Below are 14,954 nucleotides of genomic sequence, written 5' to 3' on the forward strand. Positions count from 1 at the left end.
GAGGGAGGTTGTAGTTCCATCGGGCCTTAGAGCGGACAGCAGATAGTGTTGAAAGCAACTCCAGCCTAAGTGTCAGCCAACCTTGTAAATGATTACAATGCTGCCCCCTTCTTGTAAACACCACCGCCATTCAATACCTCCACAAATTTGAATATTGGAAACAGATGGACAGCTTGGATAGAGACATTTGATGATTTCATTGGTGTTATTGAAGAAGCAGATAACAAGAAATGTATCAAGTACCTTGAGAATCTTGCTGGTGAAGGCATGAAAGAAGTCATAATGAAAATGATGCAACACGACGAACTTACATAGTCAAATCAAAGGAGCCTTGACTCACCAGTTCAATCTAATGCTAAATGTAGATTACGAAAGATACATTTTCAGTCAAGAAACAAAGAAAGCTGGTGAGACCATTGACAAATTTGTTGAGAGACTGGATACATTCATCAAACACTGTAAGTCCAATGAATTTAACGATGAGGAATGAGTGATTGACTAATGCTTATCAGCTTCGTTTGGACGATGAATGCTGAGAGAAACTCTCTTAGGAACCCTATTACGAGTCTGGTGGTCGGAGGACCGCCAGACTCATGGTGGCGCGGCGGTGGTGGATGCAGCCACAGCCTCACTGGCGTTCCTACCCCCTGATTACAACTCAGCAAGTCGGATCACCCTGGGGCCACCAGCTCCGCCAGGGAACCGCCGCTGCTTGTCATAGGAGCGGCGGTCAGAAGCCACAATATGCTTCGGAGGACCACTATGGTCCTGCCAATCATATTACGAGTTTCCTCTCTGCCAAGTTTTTTCATGGCGGTTCAACCGCCATGAAAACCCTGGCAGAGAGGAAATAAAGGGGGTCCTGTGGGCCCCCCTGTGCCTCAAACATATGTGGATGCACACACAAGGGGCATAACATGTGCCCCCCTGTGTGCATGTTCATAGGTTCTTCCACAGCATGGACTTTTGAGTCCATGCCGTGCAGGAACCTTGTGGTGCGGTCCCATTGCAGTGCCTCTTTTAATGGCACCGCTGCCTCTAAAAGAGGCAATGCCATGGAACCGCCATTCCGTCTGCCTGCCGGACTACTAAAAAGTCACTATCTGGCAGCCGGGCACCATGACCTTTGGCAGAGTGGTGGCATGGCGGTTTGTACCATTGTGCCACCACTCTGCCAAATACTTGTAATAAGCCCCTAAGTCTGGAGCGAGTTCGTATGGCTGTAAGAGGTGAAAAGCATGTTGATCGACAAGCTGCTAACATGTAGGCTGGAGGAGCACAGAATGAGTGAATCATGCATGTGAGAAACAAGGCTGAGGGACACAGAGTGAATTCTCCACTAAAAAAGAAGTTGTGTTTCAGGTGTGGATTTTTGTTTCCACACTAAGGTTAATGTTCCGCCATTGGGCAGCTCTGTGGAAAGGAGATTGTGAAGGTGACAGAAAAAGTAAATGAATCATGCCGTGAAGACAAAATGGCCCCTCGAACATTCCAGAAGCAATGTTCTACACACACCCAAGAAATTACATCAGGAAAATTGACACCAAACAAAAACGGTTGCATCTAAGTCTTTGTCAAACAAATAGTTATTCTGTGTCAATATTGAGTGAAAGTGAAGAAGATGGGTGTGCCAGGTCGATGTTCACCTCAGAGAAGCATGCTTATGTTGGACTGGCTGCCTGTGAGGAAAAACATCGGTCCAAGAGAAGCTAATGTGACAATGCACCAAAGTCATTAAAACATCGTCTGAAGATCACACTAAATGTCAATGGTTGTACAATACCTTTCATTATCGATAGTGGTGTATCAATAAATATTATGACTGAGGAGAAATATAATGAACTGTGTCTCCAATGCCCCGACTGACGCCATCGAAAACAAAAGCATATACGTGGGCTTTATCAATACCATTAAAAAGTCAAGGGTAATTTATGGCTACGATGAAGCATAAGAAAACAAAAGTACAAGCACTCATTCATGTACTTTAAGTTATGGAGTCAAGCGCCAGTGTACTCAGCTTCTGCACAGCCACTGATAAGAGACCGATATCCATGACCAATAACACAAATGCTCATCACAAGATAGTAAGTTGATTCCCATAGTTGTTTCATGGGTTAGTGTCAGGCTTCGAACTCTAGGAGGGCCAAAGAGAAGACATTTTTGGCTAGCGGTCTCCTCTTTCCCCCACAGCTACCGGCAACAGAGGACGAGAGCAGCCAAGGAGAAAAGAACACCTGGCCCTTTAAGGATTTCCCTACGAACGCAGGATACACCCCCTGGAGGGCGGACGCACCGTTCATGGAGAGAGACGCGCCAGAAGACGACCGACTACACGGGACCCGAGACCCACAGGAGGACGCAACGCCCCGCCACAGCCCCGGAGGGTCATGGCTACAACAGGTGCGTGCACGTCTCCGGGAGTCGGGTGGGTTTGGTAACCCGAGAGAAAGGCGGGGAAACCTACGTGACGACAACCTCCTAAGTACTGTCCCCATGTAGACCCTGCCCACTGTTACTCAGCTCTCCCTGGTGGTGGCTTTCCCCCCTCTTCCTGCACTCAGTCATAAGAATAGGAGACGGTGAATCCCTCACACCTTTCCCCCAGAAGCTACAGATAGAACGTGCACTAATACGTGCTCCTTTTTCTTTTCCTTTGTTTTGAGCCCTCCCACCACCCTGAGAGGAAATACGTGCTGGTGGAAGAGGCAGAGACAATACCTAACCAGAACATCAAAGACCCCAGACACCGGAAAACGGCTAACTTTTCTTTTGTACATTCCAATTAAAAAGACATGTGCTTGAAAACTCCCATAGCCTTCTGAGCCTCCCTTATCGCCTGCTGACAAGTGGTGTTTCTGCCCGGTCGTCGTACCCTCCATTGGGAGCCCGGAAATGGAGAACTTAATACAACACATGGTTGAGGGTCAGAAAAAGCTGGAATGGGTTGTGGAAAGACAACTCACATCTGCGCAGGCAGACCGTGAAATGTTTAAAGACCTCATGAAGGGACAGATGGAGGCCATATTGCGGGTTGGGGAGGAGGTGGCCCAGACCTCTACTGGCCAAAAGAGTAACAGGACCATGGCTTCTGTCCCTACGGTGGACCTCCAAAAATACGTAGTGGGCGAGGACCCTGACGCCTTCATGTTGAATTTCGAACGGGCAGCTAGGGCGTCGGCTTGGCCTGTGGCCAAATGGCCGTTTTTTTTGGCACCCCTCTTAACAGGGGACGCCCAGGCAGCGTATCATGTAGCTAACCCCGCTAGGGTTACCCCCTACGAAGAAGTCAAGGCCATTATCCTGGATCACCTTGGCCTCGATGCTGAGACTTACTGATTACGCTTTCGAAAGGAAAGGGGGTCTCCAGGGGATTCAGTGAAAACTCTTTACTTTAAACTAAAGATAGCCACGGATAAGTGGCTCAAACCAGAGGTAAACACCAAGGAACAAGTCATGAACGCTATATATTTAGAACAGTTCATCGAGGCGTTGCCATATCCCACTCAGCGTTGGCTTCGGCAACATAACAACCTCAGCCCAGAACAGGCTGTTGAAATGGCCGCTTCCTTCTCTAGGGCGCAGACCAGAGGATCCTCGTGGGAGGCAGAGAAACAATCAAGGCCCTTACCGGCTCCACGAAAACCCCTTCGACCTATCAAGGAACCTGAGCGAGTAAAACCTAGATATGAGGTCCCCATAAACAGAGGACCTCAGTGTTTTGAGTGTGGGGACTGGGGCCACATTTCCCGTACGTGCCCAAAGAAACGAACGGAGGAACCGATGGATGTCAGCTACGTACCCCGCCATCTGCTGTATACCGAGGAGATGGGGACTTGTTTTTATGTAAGTCTCTCCATCAATCACAGACCCGTTACTGCCCTCCTTGATTCTGGGTGCAGACAGTCTGTGGTCAGAGGTGACTTGGTTCAACCAGGGCAGGTGTGTCACGGGAAACAAGTGTTTATACGATGTGTGCATGGGGATGTGAAAGCGTATCCCTCTGCAACATTGCCTCTACAATGCTCGGACGGGTCAGTCCTTCGAGTGACTGTTGGGGTTCTACCAACCCTACCTGAGGAACTCATCTTAGGTACAGATAATCCCCGATTCCTTTCCCTGTTCTGGACAAAGGTAGGGAGCCCCTCCTATACCAGGCCTATAACGACCAAGACAATCCCCAGAGCCCTTTTTACCCAAGAGCCATGGGAAGGGGACAAAAGCTTCCGCTGGGCACAACTCAACGATCCCACCCTGCATCAGGCCTGGCAACAGGCCCGCTTGCCTCAAGACCCCACTCATCTCAGGTATCCTTACTTCCAGATAACCAATGGCCTGATATGTAGAATAGGGAGTGCAGAAGAAGAACCCCAGCTTCTAGTACCAAAGCAATACCGAGAACAGATATGTTTTTTTGCACACTCCCATCTCCTAGCGGGACACACAGGAGCCCAGAAAACTACCCAAACACTGTTAAGGCATTTTTACTGGCCCGGTATCTACGCACACATAAAGCGGTACTGCCAGGAGTGTTCCATCTGCCAGAAAAAGAATCCCTATAAACCCCCTGGTGTCCCTCTCCAACCCCTCCCCATTATAGGAAAACCATTCGAATGAGTAGGCATGGATCTCATCGGTCCTCTACCCAAATCCAGCAAGGGCTACCAATACGTCTTGGTGCTGGTGGATTACTGTACCCGATCTCCTGAGGCTTTTCCACTGAAATCCCCTACCACGGCCATCATCACCGATAATCTCCTAGAATACTTCTCACAGGTGGGTTTCCCACGTCAGATTTTAACCGCCCAAGGGAACCCATTTGTCTCTAAACTCATGGCGCAGGTTTGTAGACTATTGGATGTCCAACAGTTACGTACGTCGGTTTATCACCCCCAGACAGACGGCCTGGTCGAGCGATATAATGGGACCCTAAAACTGACGTTTAGGAAAATGCTAACAGAAGAATGGAAACACTGGGATAGACTCCTACCCTTGGCCCTGTTTGCTATTCGAGGTCAGGTACAGAGTAGTCTGGGTTGCTCCTCCTTTGAGATGTTATACGGTAGACAACCCAGAACGCTCTTAGAGATGACCAAAGAAGCTTGGGAGAAAGACACAACTACCTCTAGCACAGTCCTCGACTACACTCAGGACCTAAAAAAACGCTTAGGCAAGTTGAGGAACCTGGCCATGACAAACCTCGAAAAAGCCCAAACCCAACATAAACAACAATATGACAAAGGAAAAAAATGGAGAGCCCTCCAACCCGGTGATTGGGCCTTGGTAATGATACACGTGGCCCTGGGTAAAGGAAAAAAGGAGTGGAACGGCCCCTATCTAGTAGTAGACACAATAGGGAATACCACCTACCGACTACAGGTTACCCCACACCGCACACAGGCCTATCAAATTAATCTTCTGAAAAAGTGGATAGGCGCCCCCCCGTAGACAACCATCTAACCCTTCCTCAATCAGCCTTCTCAAACACTCTAGAACTTCTAGTAGTAAATGAAGACCTGTCAACCTCTCAGACGGATTCTCTGTTGGAAGCATTAATTCCCTTTGCAGCCCTCTTCTCAGACCTACCCGGAAGGACCTCCTTGGTCGAACACCATATAGATAACCCTCCTGATCAAACCGTTCGGCTAAGACCCTACCGAATACCCGCCGGACAACGAGAGGCTATCTCCTCCGAAATCAAGAACATGTTAAAAATGGGGGTAATACAGCCCTCCCACAGCAACTGGGCCTCTCCCATCATTCTAGTTCCAAAACCCGATGGAAGCATCAGATTTTGCATCGATTTTCGTCAAGTCAATGCAATCTCTAAATTGGATGCTTAGCCTCTACCTCGGGTGGATGAGCTGAGTGAACAACTAGGAGAAGCACAATACATAACCACTTTAGATTTAACAAAAGGGTATTGGCATGTCCCCCTACGCCAATGCGACCAAGAAAAAACTGCTTTTATCACCCCCGACGGTCTCTTTGAATTTACTGTACTACCTTTTGGGCTCCACGGTGCCCCAGCCACCTTCCAACGACTCATGAATAAAGTGCTACAGCCACTTAAAGCGTTTTACTCTGCCTGCTTGGATGACATCATTATCTTTAGTTCATCCTGGGAAGAACACCTCCAACATAGCCAGCAAGTATGCTCTGCCTTGCAAGAGGCCGGGTTACATATAAACTCCCGTAAATCCAGAATGGGGTTTTCCAAGGTTAGGTATCTGGGGTAACTGTTAGGGAAAGGATGCATCGAACCACAACAAGAAAAGATCAAAGCCATCACACAGGTCCCTTTTCCCACCACAAAGAAAGAGGTTAGGGCCTTTTTGGGGCTCCTAGGTTATTATAGGCGATTTATTCCCCACTATGCAGAGTTAGCTGCCCCCCTCACAGACCTCCTAATAAAGAGAGTGCCGAACCGGTTCCAAACACAGACACCACCTGCAGCCTTAACAGCTTTCCAAAGATTGAAAGACGCTATAACCCAAGGACCAGTACTTGTGTCACCTGACCACAACCTACCTTTCGTAGTCCAAACGGATGCATCCGATGTTGGTATCGGGGCTGTCCTGTCCCAGACAGCAAAGGACGGTCTCGAACGCCCAGTAGCATTTATCAGTAGAAGGCTCTTTCCTCAAGAGGAATCATACCCCACTATTGAAAAGGAATGCCTCGCCATTAAATGGGCCATAGAAAAATGTAGGTATTACTTGGAAGGACGTCAATTCATTCTTTACACAGACCACGCCCCTCTGGTGTGGATGTGTAGAAATAAAGGTAACAATCCATGAGGTGGTTCCTTTCGCTCCAACCGTTCACTTTTAGGCTCCTCCATCGCAAGGGTACACAGAACGCGAACGCTGACTTTCTATCCCGACATCCACTCCTCCCCAATCGGGAAGACTCTGGGGGTGGGGTGTGTCAGGCTTCGAACTCTAGGAGGGCCAAAGAGAAGACATTTTTAGCTAGCGGTCTCCTCTTTCCCCCACAGCTTACCGGCAACAGAGGACGAGAGCAGCCAAGGAGAAAAGAACACCTGGCCCTTTAAGGATTTCCCTACGGACGCAGGATACACCCCTGGAGGGCGGACGCACCAATCACGGAGAGTTCTTCAACCTGTGACGTGGAGAGAGACTTCGGCAATGCCCGGGAGGAGGAAAGACGCACCAGGAAGAGCCCCGACGGAGGAAGAAGAGGAGAACCGGCGTTCACAGAGAGAGACGTGCCAGAAGACGACCGACTATACGGGACCCGAGACCCACAAGAGGACGCATCGCCCCGCCACGGCCCTGGCTACAACAGGTGCGTGCACGTCTGTGGGGATCCAGGAGTCGGGTGGGTTTAGTAACCCCAGAGAAAGGCGGGGAAACCTACGCGACGACAACCTCCTAAGTACCGTCCCCGTGTAGACCCTGCCCACTGTTACTCAGCTCTCCCTAGTGGGGGCTTTCCCCCCTCTTCCCGCACTCAGCCATAAGAATAGGAGACGGTGAATCCCTCACTCCTTTCCCCCAGAAGCTACAGATAGAATGTGCACTAATACTTGCTCCTTTTCTTTTTCCTTTGTTTTGAGCCCTCCCGCCACCCTGAGAGGAAAGACGTGCTGGTGGAAGAGGCAGAGAGGATCCCTAACTAGAACATCAAAGACCCCAGACACCAGAAAACGGCTAACTTTTCTTTTGTACATTCCAAATAAAAAGACATACGCTTGAAAACTCCCATAGCCTTCTGAGCCTCCCTTATCGCCTGCTGACAGTTAGGAAAACTAAAGACTATGAAAGTCCAATTACACATTAATGAGGACGTTCGTCCTATTGGTCAAAGACACAGACAAATTGCTTTCACTAACAGGAAGCTGTTGACACGGAACTTGAATCTTTACTCAAGCAAGCTATCATTGAGCATTCCACTAGTCCAACACCTTGGGTTTCTCCCATCGTAGTAGTACCCAAAAAAGACAGTGAAGGAGCTGTACACATCTGCGTGGATATGGGTTTAAGCAAACAAGGACACTGAAAGAGAATGGCATCCAGGTCCACACATTGACAACATGATAACACAGTTGAATAAGGCAAAGGTATTCTCTTGCCTGGATGTTAATAAAGGATATCATCTGTTGGAACTCGAGGAGAATTACAAGTACATTATAATCTTTTCTATAGATGTTGGTCTGTTCCGTTACAAGAGACTACGTTTTGGTGTGTCATCAGCTGCAGAACTATTACAAGATGTCATTCAACATATTATACAGCCTGCCGTGAATGCTTTCAATTACAGTGATGTCACATTGGTTTTTGGAGCTACACAGAAGGAGCGGGGCAAAGCTCTCACTCAAGTGTGCCAATTGTTCACTGATGCAGGTTTAACTTTTAATGCCGAGAAATGTGAGTTCCATAAGACAATGTTAAAATTCTTTGGCCATATCTTTTCTGATGGGAGCATGACACCTGATCCTGCTAACGTGGAAGCGCTGTCAACTAGTAGTCACGCACAAGATGTTTCCGTGTTTCGTTCATTTCTTGGTATGGCCAGTTATTTCTCGAGATACATACAAGACTTTTCCAAAGCCAGTGCACCATTAAGAGGCTTGACTAAAAACAATGTTTCTTTTCTTTAGTCACATAAGTGCAATCAAAGGTTTCGTAAATATAAGCAAGCTATTGAGAATGCTACTGAAATGGCATATTCTGATCCAAAGCTTCATATTGAAGTTGTTGTTCACTGCTAGCCGTGTCGGATTGGGCGCCATCCTTGCACAGCACATCAGACACCCGAATGCTCAAGGATGTATTGTGGCGTACGGCAGCTAAAGTTTGTGTCAAACTGAACGTGCTTATTCACATCCTGAGAAAGAGAGCTTGTCAGTGGTGTGGGCTTGTGAACATTTCCACACATTATTGCATGGGCAGCCCTTCACACTTATTACCCATCATCAAGCATTATTGGCTATCTTGTGAGAACCAGAAGCAAAAATGCCTACTCGCATTAAATGTTGGGGTCAGTGATTGCAAGAGTAGATCTAAACCATCATGCATCATCCATGGAAAGCTCAGAATCGTGCCAACTACTTTTCATGAGTGCCTCTACAATGCCCTGGCACCCATTCTAAGACGGCTGTAGCCTACATAAATTTCATTGTGAAATCACGCACTTCAGCTTACATTTTGATAGAACAAATTGTCACTGCAATAAGCCAAAATAGTGACATGCTAAAACTGAAAGACATTATTACACATCAGTCTTGGTACCAGCAACCTCGACCTCAGGCTCTTACCCGTGACACTGAATATCAAAAGTTTAAGAATGTCAAAGATTAACTGTCTGCTACTCAAGAAGGTATTATTCTATGAGGGTCAAGAATTGCCATGCCCGAGAGTCTGTGACAACAGATAATTGAAGTGTCCCATGAAAGACATAGTAGAATTGCTGCCACCAAACAAGCCCTCCGAGACAGAGTCTGGTTCCAACATCTTGATGCGAGGTTTGAAAAGGAATTAAAGGCCTGTCACCTATGTAACTGTCTGTCATTGAAAACCACTCAACAACCGTTAAGAATCTCAGAGTTGGCAAGGCATGTATGGGAAACAATTGTGTGGACTTCTTCAATCCTCTTAACAACGGATCTCACCTGATGTATGGTTATCCTTCAAGAACATTCCTATTTTCCATTGTCGAAAATATCCCATCTATCACTCAAAAACATGTCATTGAGGGATTAGACAAATGCAAAAAGAACAATTGATGGACAGAATGCAAAACCATGTCATACATTCACCCTAGTACAGAGATCTGGGCCTAAATCCATTGTTTTTATGCTCACCATGCCGTTCCAATTTGAACCCAGCCATATGCAAATCAGTCTTGACCCTGCACCCAATGGGAACAGTCCAGCCCGAACTGCCAGGCCAGGTCATCCCTGGACTGGAAACAAGCATCCTAAGACCGGTTTCGGGCTTTCAGCCCTGATCAGCCAGGATAGCCTGACTCCAGTGGCATGGAGAACACGGGACTCACGTCTGAGCATATCCGTCCCAATCGGGGTGACAATTGCAAAAAGAACAATTGATGAACAGAATGCAGAACAATGTCATATATTCACCCCAGTACAGAGAACTGGGCCTAAATCCATCGTTTTTTTGCTCACCATACCATTCCAACTTGGACCCAGCCATATGCAAATCAGTCTTGACCCTGCACCCAATGGGAACAGTCCAGCCCGAACTGCCAGGCTAGGTCATCCCTGGACTGGAAACAAGCATCCTAAGACCGGATTTGGGCTTTCAGCCCTCATCAGCCAGGATAGCCTGACTCCAGTGGCATGGAGAGCACGGGACTCACGTCTGAGCATATCCGTCCCACTCGGGGTGACAATTGCAAAAAGAACAATTGATGGACAGAATGCAGAACAATGTCATACATTCACCCCAGTACAGAGAACTGGACCTAAATCCATCATTTTTTTGCTCACCATACCATTCCAGCTTGGACCCAGCCATATGCAAATCAGTCTTGACCCTGCACCCAATGGGAACAGTCCAGCCCGAACTGTCAGGCCAGGTCCTCCCTGGACTGGAAACAAGCATCCTAGGACTGGTTTCGGGGTTTCACCCCTCTTCAGCCAGGTTAGCTTGACTCCAGTGGCATTAACAGCACGGGACTCACGTCTGAGCATATCCGTCCCACTCGGGGTGACAATTGCAAAAAGAACAATTGATGGACAGAATGCAGAACAATGTCATACATTCACCCCAGAACAGAGAACTGGACCTAAATCCATCGTTTTGTTGCTCACCATGCCATTCCAGTTTGGACCCAGCCATATGCAAATCAGTCTTGATTGTTGACTGTTGTTTTTGAATTGAGAGATTAGACGGCATCTTCGTGGCCTGGGATGTTCCTGCGATATAAAACTCTGACAATGGCCCCCCTTTCAACGGTCAATAATTTAAATAATTTCTCAGTCATCTTTATATAAAGCAGCAGAAGAGCACTCCTCTGTGGCCACAGGCCGATGGCCTTGTCGAATGTTTCATGGGTACTCTAAAAAAGTGTCCAGTGTGTTGTATTAGAAAAACTTGACCTTAAAGCTGTTCAAAATTCCACTCTTCGAGCTACTGTTCAACCTCTCACTCGGCCACATGTGAAAGCCCAAACACTATGAGAGCCATGAAGACCATGTTACCTTAATGGACCAACAGAAGAGTACATCTCAAGGAACAAACACGCATGAAAGACGTGGGTCATAAGAGGAAAATGAAAGCCTCACAAACAAGCGTCGACATGCACAAGATGTCACCTTCACGAAAGGAGATCGAGCTCTTGTGCGTCGACAAAGAAAACAATGCCTGATGCTCCTTTCTATGCTGAACCATTTCATGCTGTGACCAGCAAAGGACGCACAGTAACTGCCCAGCGTCCTGGGAAATCCATTACGCAAGATTCCTCGTATATCAGACGTGTGGCTCATCAGGCACTAATGTCATTATAGAGTCTGGGTCTGAAAAAATAAGTGAAGAACCCTTGACTGCTGCTGTCTGTCCATCAGGACAGTCCCCAGGTTCCGAAGACATGGTCAGGACATGTGATCCATGTGCCATAAAGACTCACTGAGGACTCTAATTGTATATATTGGTAAAAAAAAGAATTATTTTTTATTTAACAAACGGGCACATGTAGTGTTGTCTGAGCATGTAATGGCGAAACCTTTGTGGCTCCTGATGGACTCCATAGAGCTGTGATGTAAGAGAGCGTTGTGAATCGCATGCAGGCTTGGAATGTTGAGTTTGCGGTTACACGCAGAAGAATAAAGACGTGTTATACTAAGCTCTGTGTGTTGCGTGGTTATTGGTGAATACCCGGACCGGGCAGGATGTTACAGTACAGTCAACCCTAACCACAGTGTTACGTTTTGAATCCTGAGTTAGTGCTTCCCCAAACAAGCACTCTTAAAAAATGCCTACCAGTGTGGATGAAATGTGGATCCTATACCGTGTAGTCCCCTTTGTCTTATGTAACATTTTCTATACACTGATTTACATGCGTGTGATTTATTGTTTCCATGTGTGTGTGATGTAAAATGCTCCGACCTCCTACACTGGTATGCGAAGCTCTATAAAACAAACAAATTACAAGTGAGAGGGGGGCCATGGAGATATGAGAGGCAATGTTGGAGGGTGATAGTGAGGGAATCATTGAAGAGCCCCAACAAAGATTGCCGTATCCTGGGGCACTGTGAGGTCATCATTTGCTGTGCTTTAAAAACTAACACAATTGAATATTTAATTAAAAATGTGTTGTAGTCTGTGCCATTTTTGCCATTATATCTCTAATTTTCTTGGGGGAGAACCCCTCTCCCCTCCAAATTCTGGGCCCCTTGTAGTGATCAGGCTCGCTTGCTCGCTTTGTTGTGTATGGGGGCTGGCCTGACAAAATTTGCCAGGGCTGTTTTGTGTTCCCAGTCCGGCCCTGTTCCCTATGTCCCTATGCCCCTTTTACAATGTGTGATTTTTCTGGACCATGCTGCCCTTATCCCTTAAAGAGGTTGAAACGCAGTCAAGTGCCAAAATGGACTGCAGCAAGCCGCCGCCCCCCCCCCCCCATGTCCTGTTCTCAATGTGTCAATTTTTTGGGGCAAGCAACCACAGGTATAAGTGGGCAGGAGACTGGAGAGGGATGTTTCCAAGCTTTATTCCTTTGAACAAAACAATTCCCATATTATTATTTTTTTTTTTAACTATTCTTGAACAGTTGAGTTCTCGCAGGTTGAAATGTGAGAAGGAGGGTCTCCTTTACCAAGAAGTGAGAGAAGGGAAAGCAGCTAAAGAAAAAAACGCCTTCTCTGCAGGGAACCATGCTACCTCAGAAAAGGAATTGATTAATAGTAAATCTAAAGGAGGCTTGGGCGTCAGTATGGGCTTTAATTAATAGAACCCATAACTTGTTATTTTAAAGAAATCCTACACAAAAAAAGTTTTCGTTCGATATAATCAGCGTATTGTTAAAAACATAACTTTTGAAAGCACTGTATACATTTCATCAAAATCTTTTTACACATTTTGCGATAGCCTACGTGCAAACTATCTTATGTGTGTAACACATGTTTTAAAGAAATGACTAAACTAAGTAACTGACCAGGACTCAAGTCAGTGACCGTCCAGGGACAGCCAACTTTTCCTGAAGTGATCACATTGACCAGCCAAACTGTCCTACAAACATAGTACATTTCTCCCAGATAAATCTAAGTTGCATTTATTTTTCATTTATGGTGTAGGTGAAAGCGCAACAAAATAGTTACAGAATATTTGGGTTGTTTTTGGGGCATATCTCTGACCGCACCTCCAAATTTACTGACCACGCCCCCATTGTACTCAGGTTTAGAGTATCCTGCTTCTCTATATACACTTCGACCGCTTACTGCAACCACTGTCGCAGTAAGCAAATACAGAGATGGGGATATGTTGTCCCTCGCAGGCCGCCATCCTCGCATTTACTGCTCTTCACATTAAGTAGCAGAAAGAAATCTAAACATAAATAAGCAAGTATATACATCCCAGACACAGCGCAGGCAGGACACAATTGCCCAACCAGCTAGTACATGCACTGATCTATCATATCCTATGGAAGAGAAACATTACCACAACTTTTTGGAAAATTGTGGGTTGCCAGTCCTCCCTCATTTAGGTCCTTACTAGTTTAGGCACATCAGTGCCAGCACGTGAAGCAATGCTACATGCACCAACAGACCACCTTTAAAGCAGACATCTGTCCATTTTCAGCTCGTGGGATTAATTAAGGGTTTTTAAGAAAATCAACCTCCAAAAGTCTGCCTTGTGAACGCAGAAATGCATTTTCAGTTTGCCTCCTTTGCAAGATGGATGGACCAGAGGCCCTGGAATGATTTAAGCCTACATCCAATTAGCAGCCCGGACAGGGAAATAGATTTGCTTCAATGCAAGAACCCATTTGCCACGGGCAACCGGCTCGCGCTTCTCAAGGTCACGAGACGCGCGAAGATGCCGCGAGGCGATAAGGCAGATTGGAAAGCGCTAAGCCTCTCTGCCATGGGATGTTCAACAAAGATAAATTATTGTCAAGGTGTTGGTGGGTGCAGTGCGTGCAGGAGGCCCAGGATCGATGGCCCTCGGTGTCAATTTACCAATTGCAGATGTTGTGAATTTATAGTGTTGAGAAATATGCAGTGAAAGCAGGAAATATATACAGGGTCAAACACCTGTCCAATGGCATGTCCTGCTAGGCTGGTATGTATTTGGAAAATGCATTGCACACAGAGGGTACCTGAGTAGGAGAGAAAAATGGACGTGTTGACATCCGGTAAGCGAGTCTGCTTGGTGACGTTGATGGGAGCCAACATTGTTAGCCTGGTTTTAAGCGAAAACATCGTGCAGCTGATAAAAGACGAGAAAAGATGTGCTTTCTTTCTGTTCGGAGTTCCAAGTGATTTAGCACGTAATCGAATGTTCAAGGCCTCCCTAAATTTCCCATGGCCCTGCAATCACGAAGAAAGAAGACGACCCACGCGCCAGAGGCCAGCAAAATCAGTCACCATTGGTTGGCCGACGCTAAAGCGCGATGGTCACGTGCACGTAAAATACATTACCGCTGGAGAATGAATTATGCAAATGGCTCTTTAAAGTTCAGATTTCCACAGCGTGAGGTGCATGGCGCACGGAGCAGGCAATCCATAGCAAGGCATGAAAGAATCAGCGGGCATATTATCAAGAAACTGCGTTAAAATTATCGCCCCTATAACGGCAGAAAACTGCCGCTAAAGCGGCGCTAATGGGCTTGATAATATGCCCTTGAGAATTCCAATAGAAGCCCATGTCCTGGTGTCAACATGGGCTTCTATTGGAATTCTCTGCGGCATATTATCAAGCCCATTATCGCCGCTTTAGCGGCAGTTTTCTGCCGCTAAAGCGGCGATAATT

General features: G+C 46.8%; 1 long non-coding RNA gene across 1 annotated transcript in view; it reads right to left on the reverse strand.

Annotated features, from left to right (window-relative positions):
• Nucleotides 1-14,527, reverse strand: part of LOC146799625 (uncharacterized) — a 42,595-nt gene extending 28,068 nt beyond the window's left edge. Inside the window, exon 1 of the long non-coding RNA XR_014969298.1 lies at nucleotides 14,302-14,527. This is a non-coding gene — a long non-coding RNA (uncharacterized LOC146799625). The remainder of the gene's footprint in view (nucleotides 1-14,301) is intronic.
• Nucleotides 14,528-14,954: the final 427 nt, after the last annotated feature.

This window comes from Triturus cristatus, chromosome 9 (assembly GCF_964204655.1).
Source record: "Triturus cristatus chromosome 9, aTriCri1.1, whole genome shotgun sequence".
Lineage (NCBI taxonomy): Eukaryota > Metazoa > Chordata > Amphibia > Caudata > Salamandridae > Triturus > Triturus cristatus.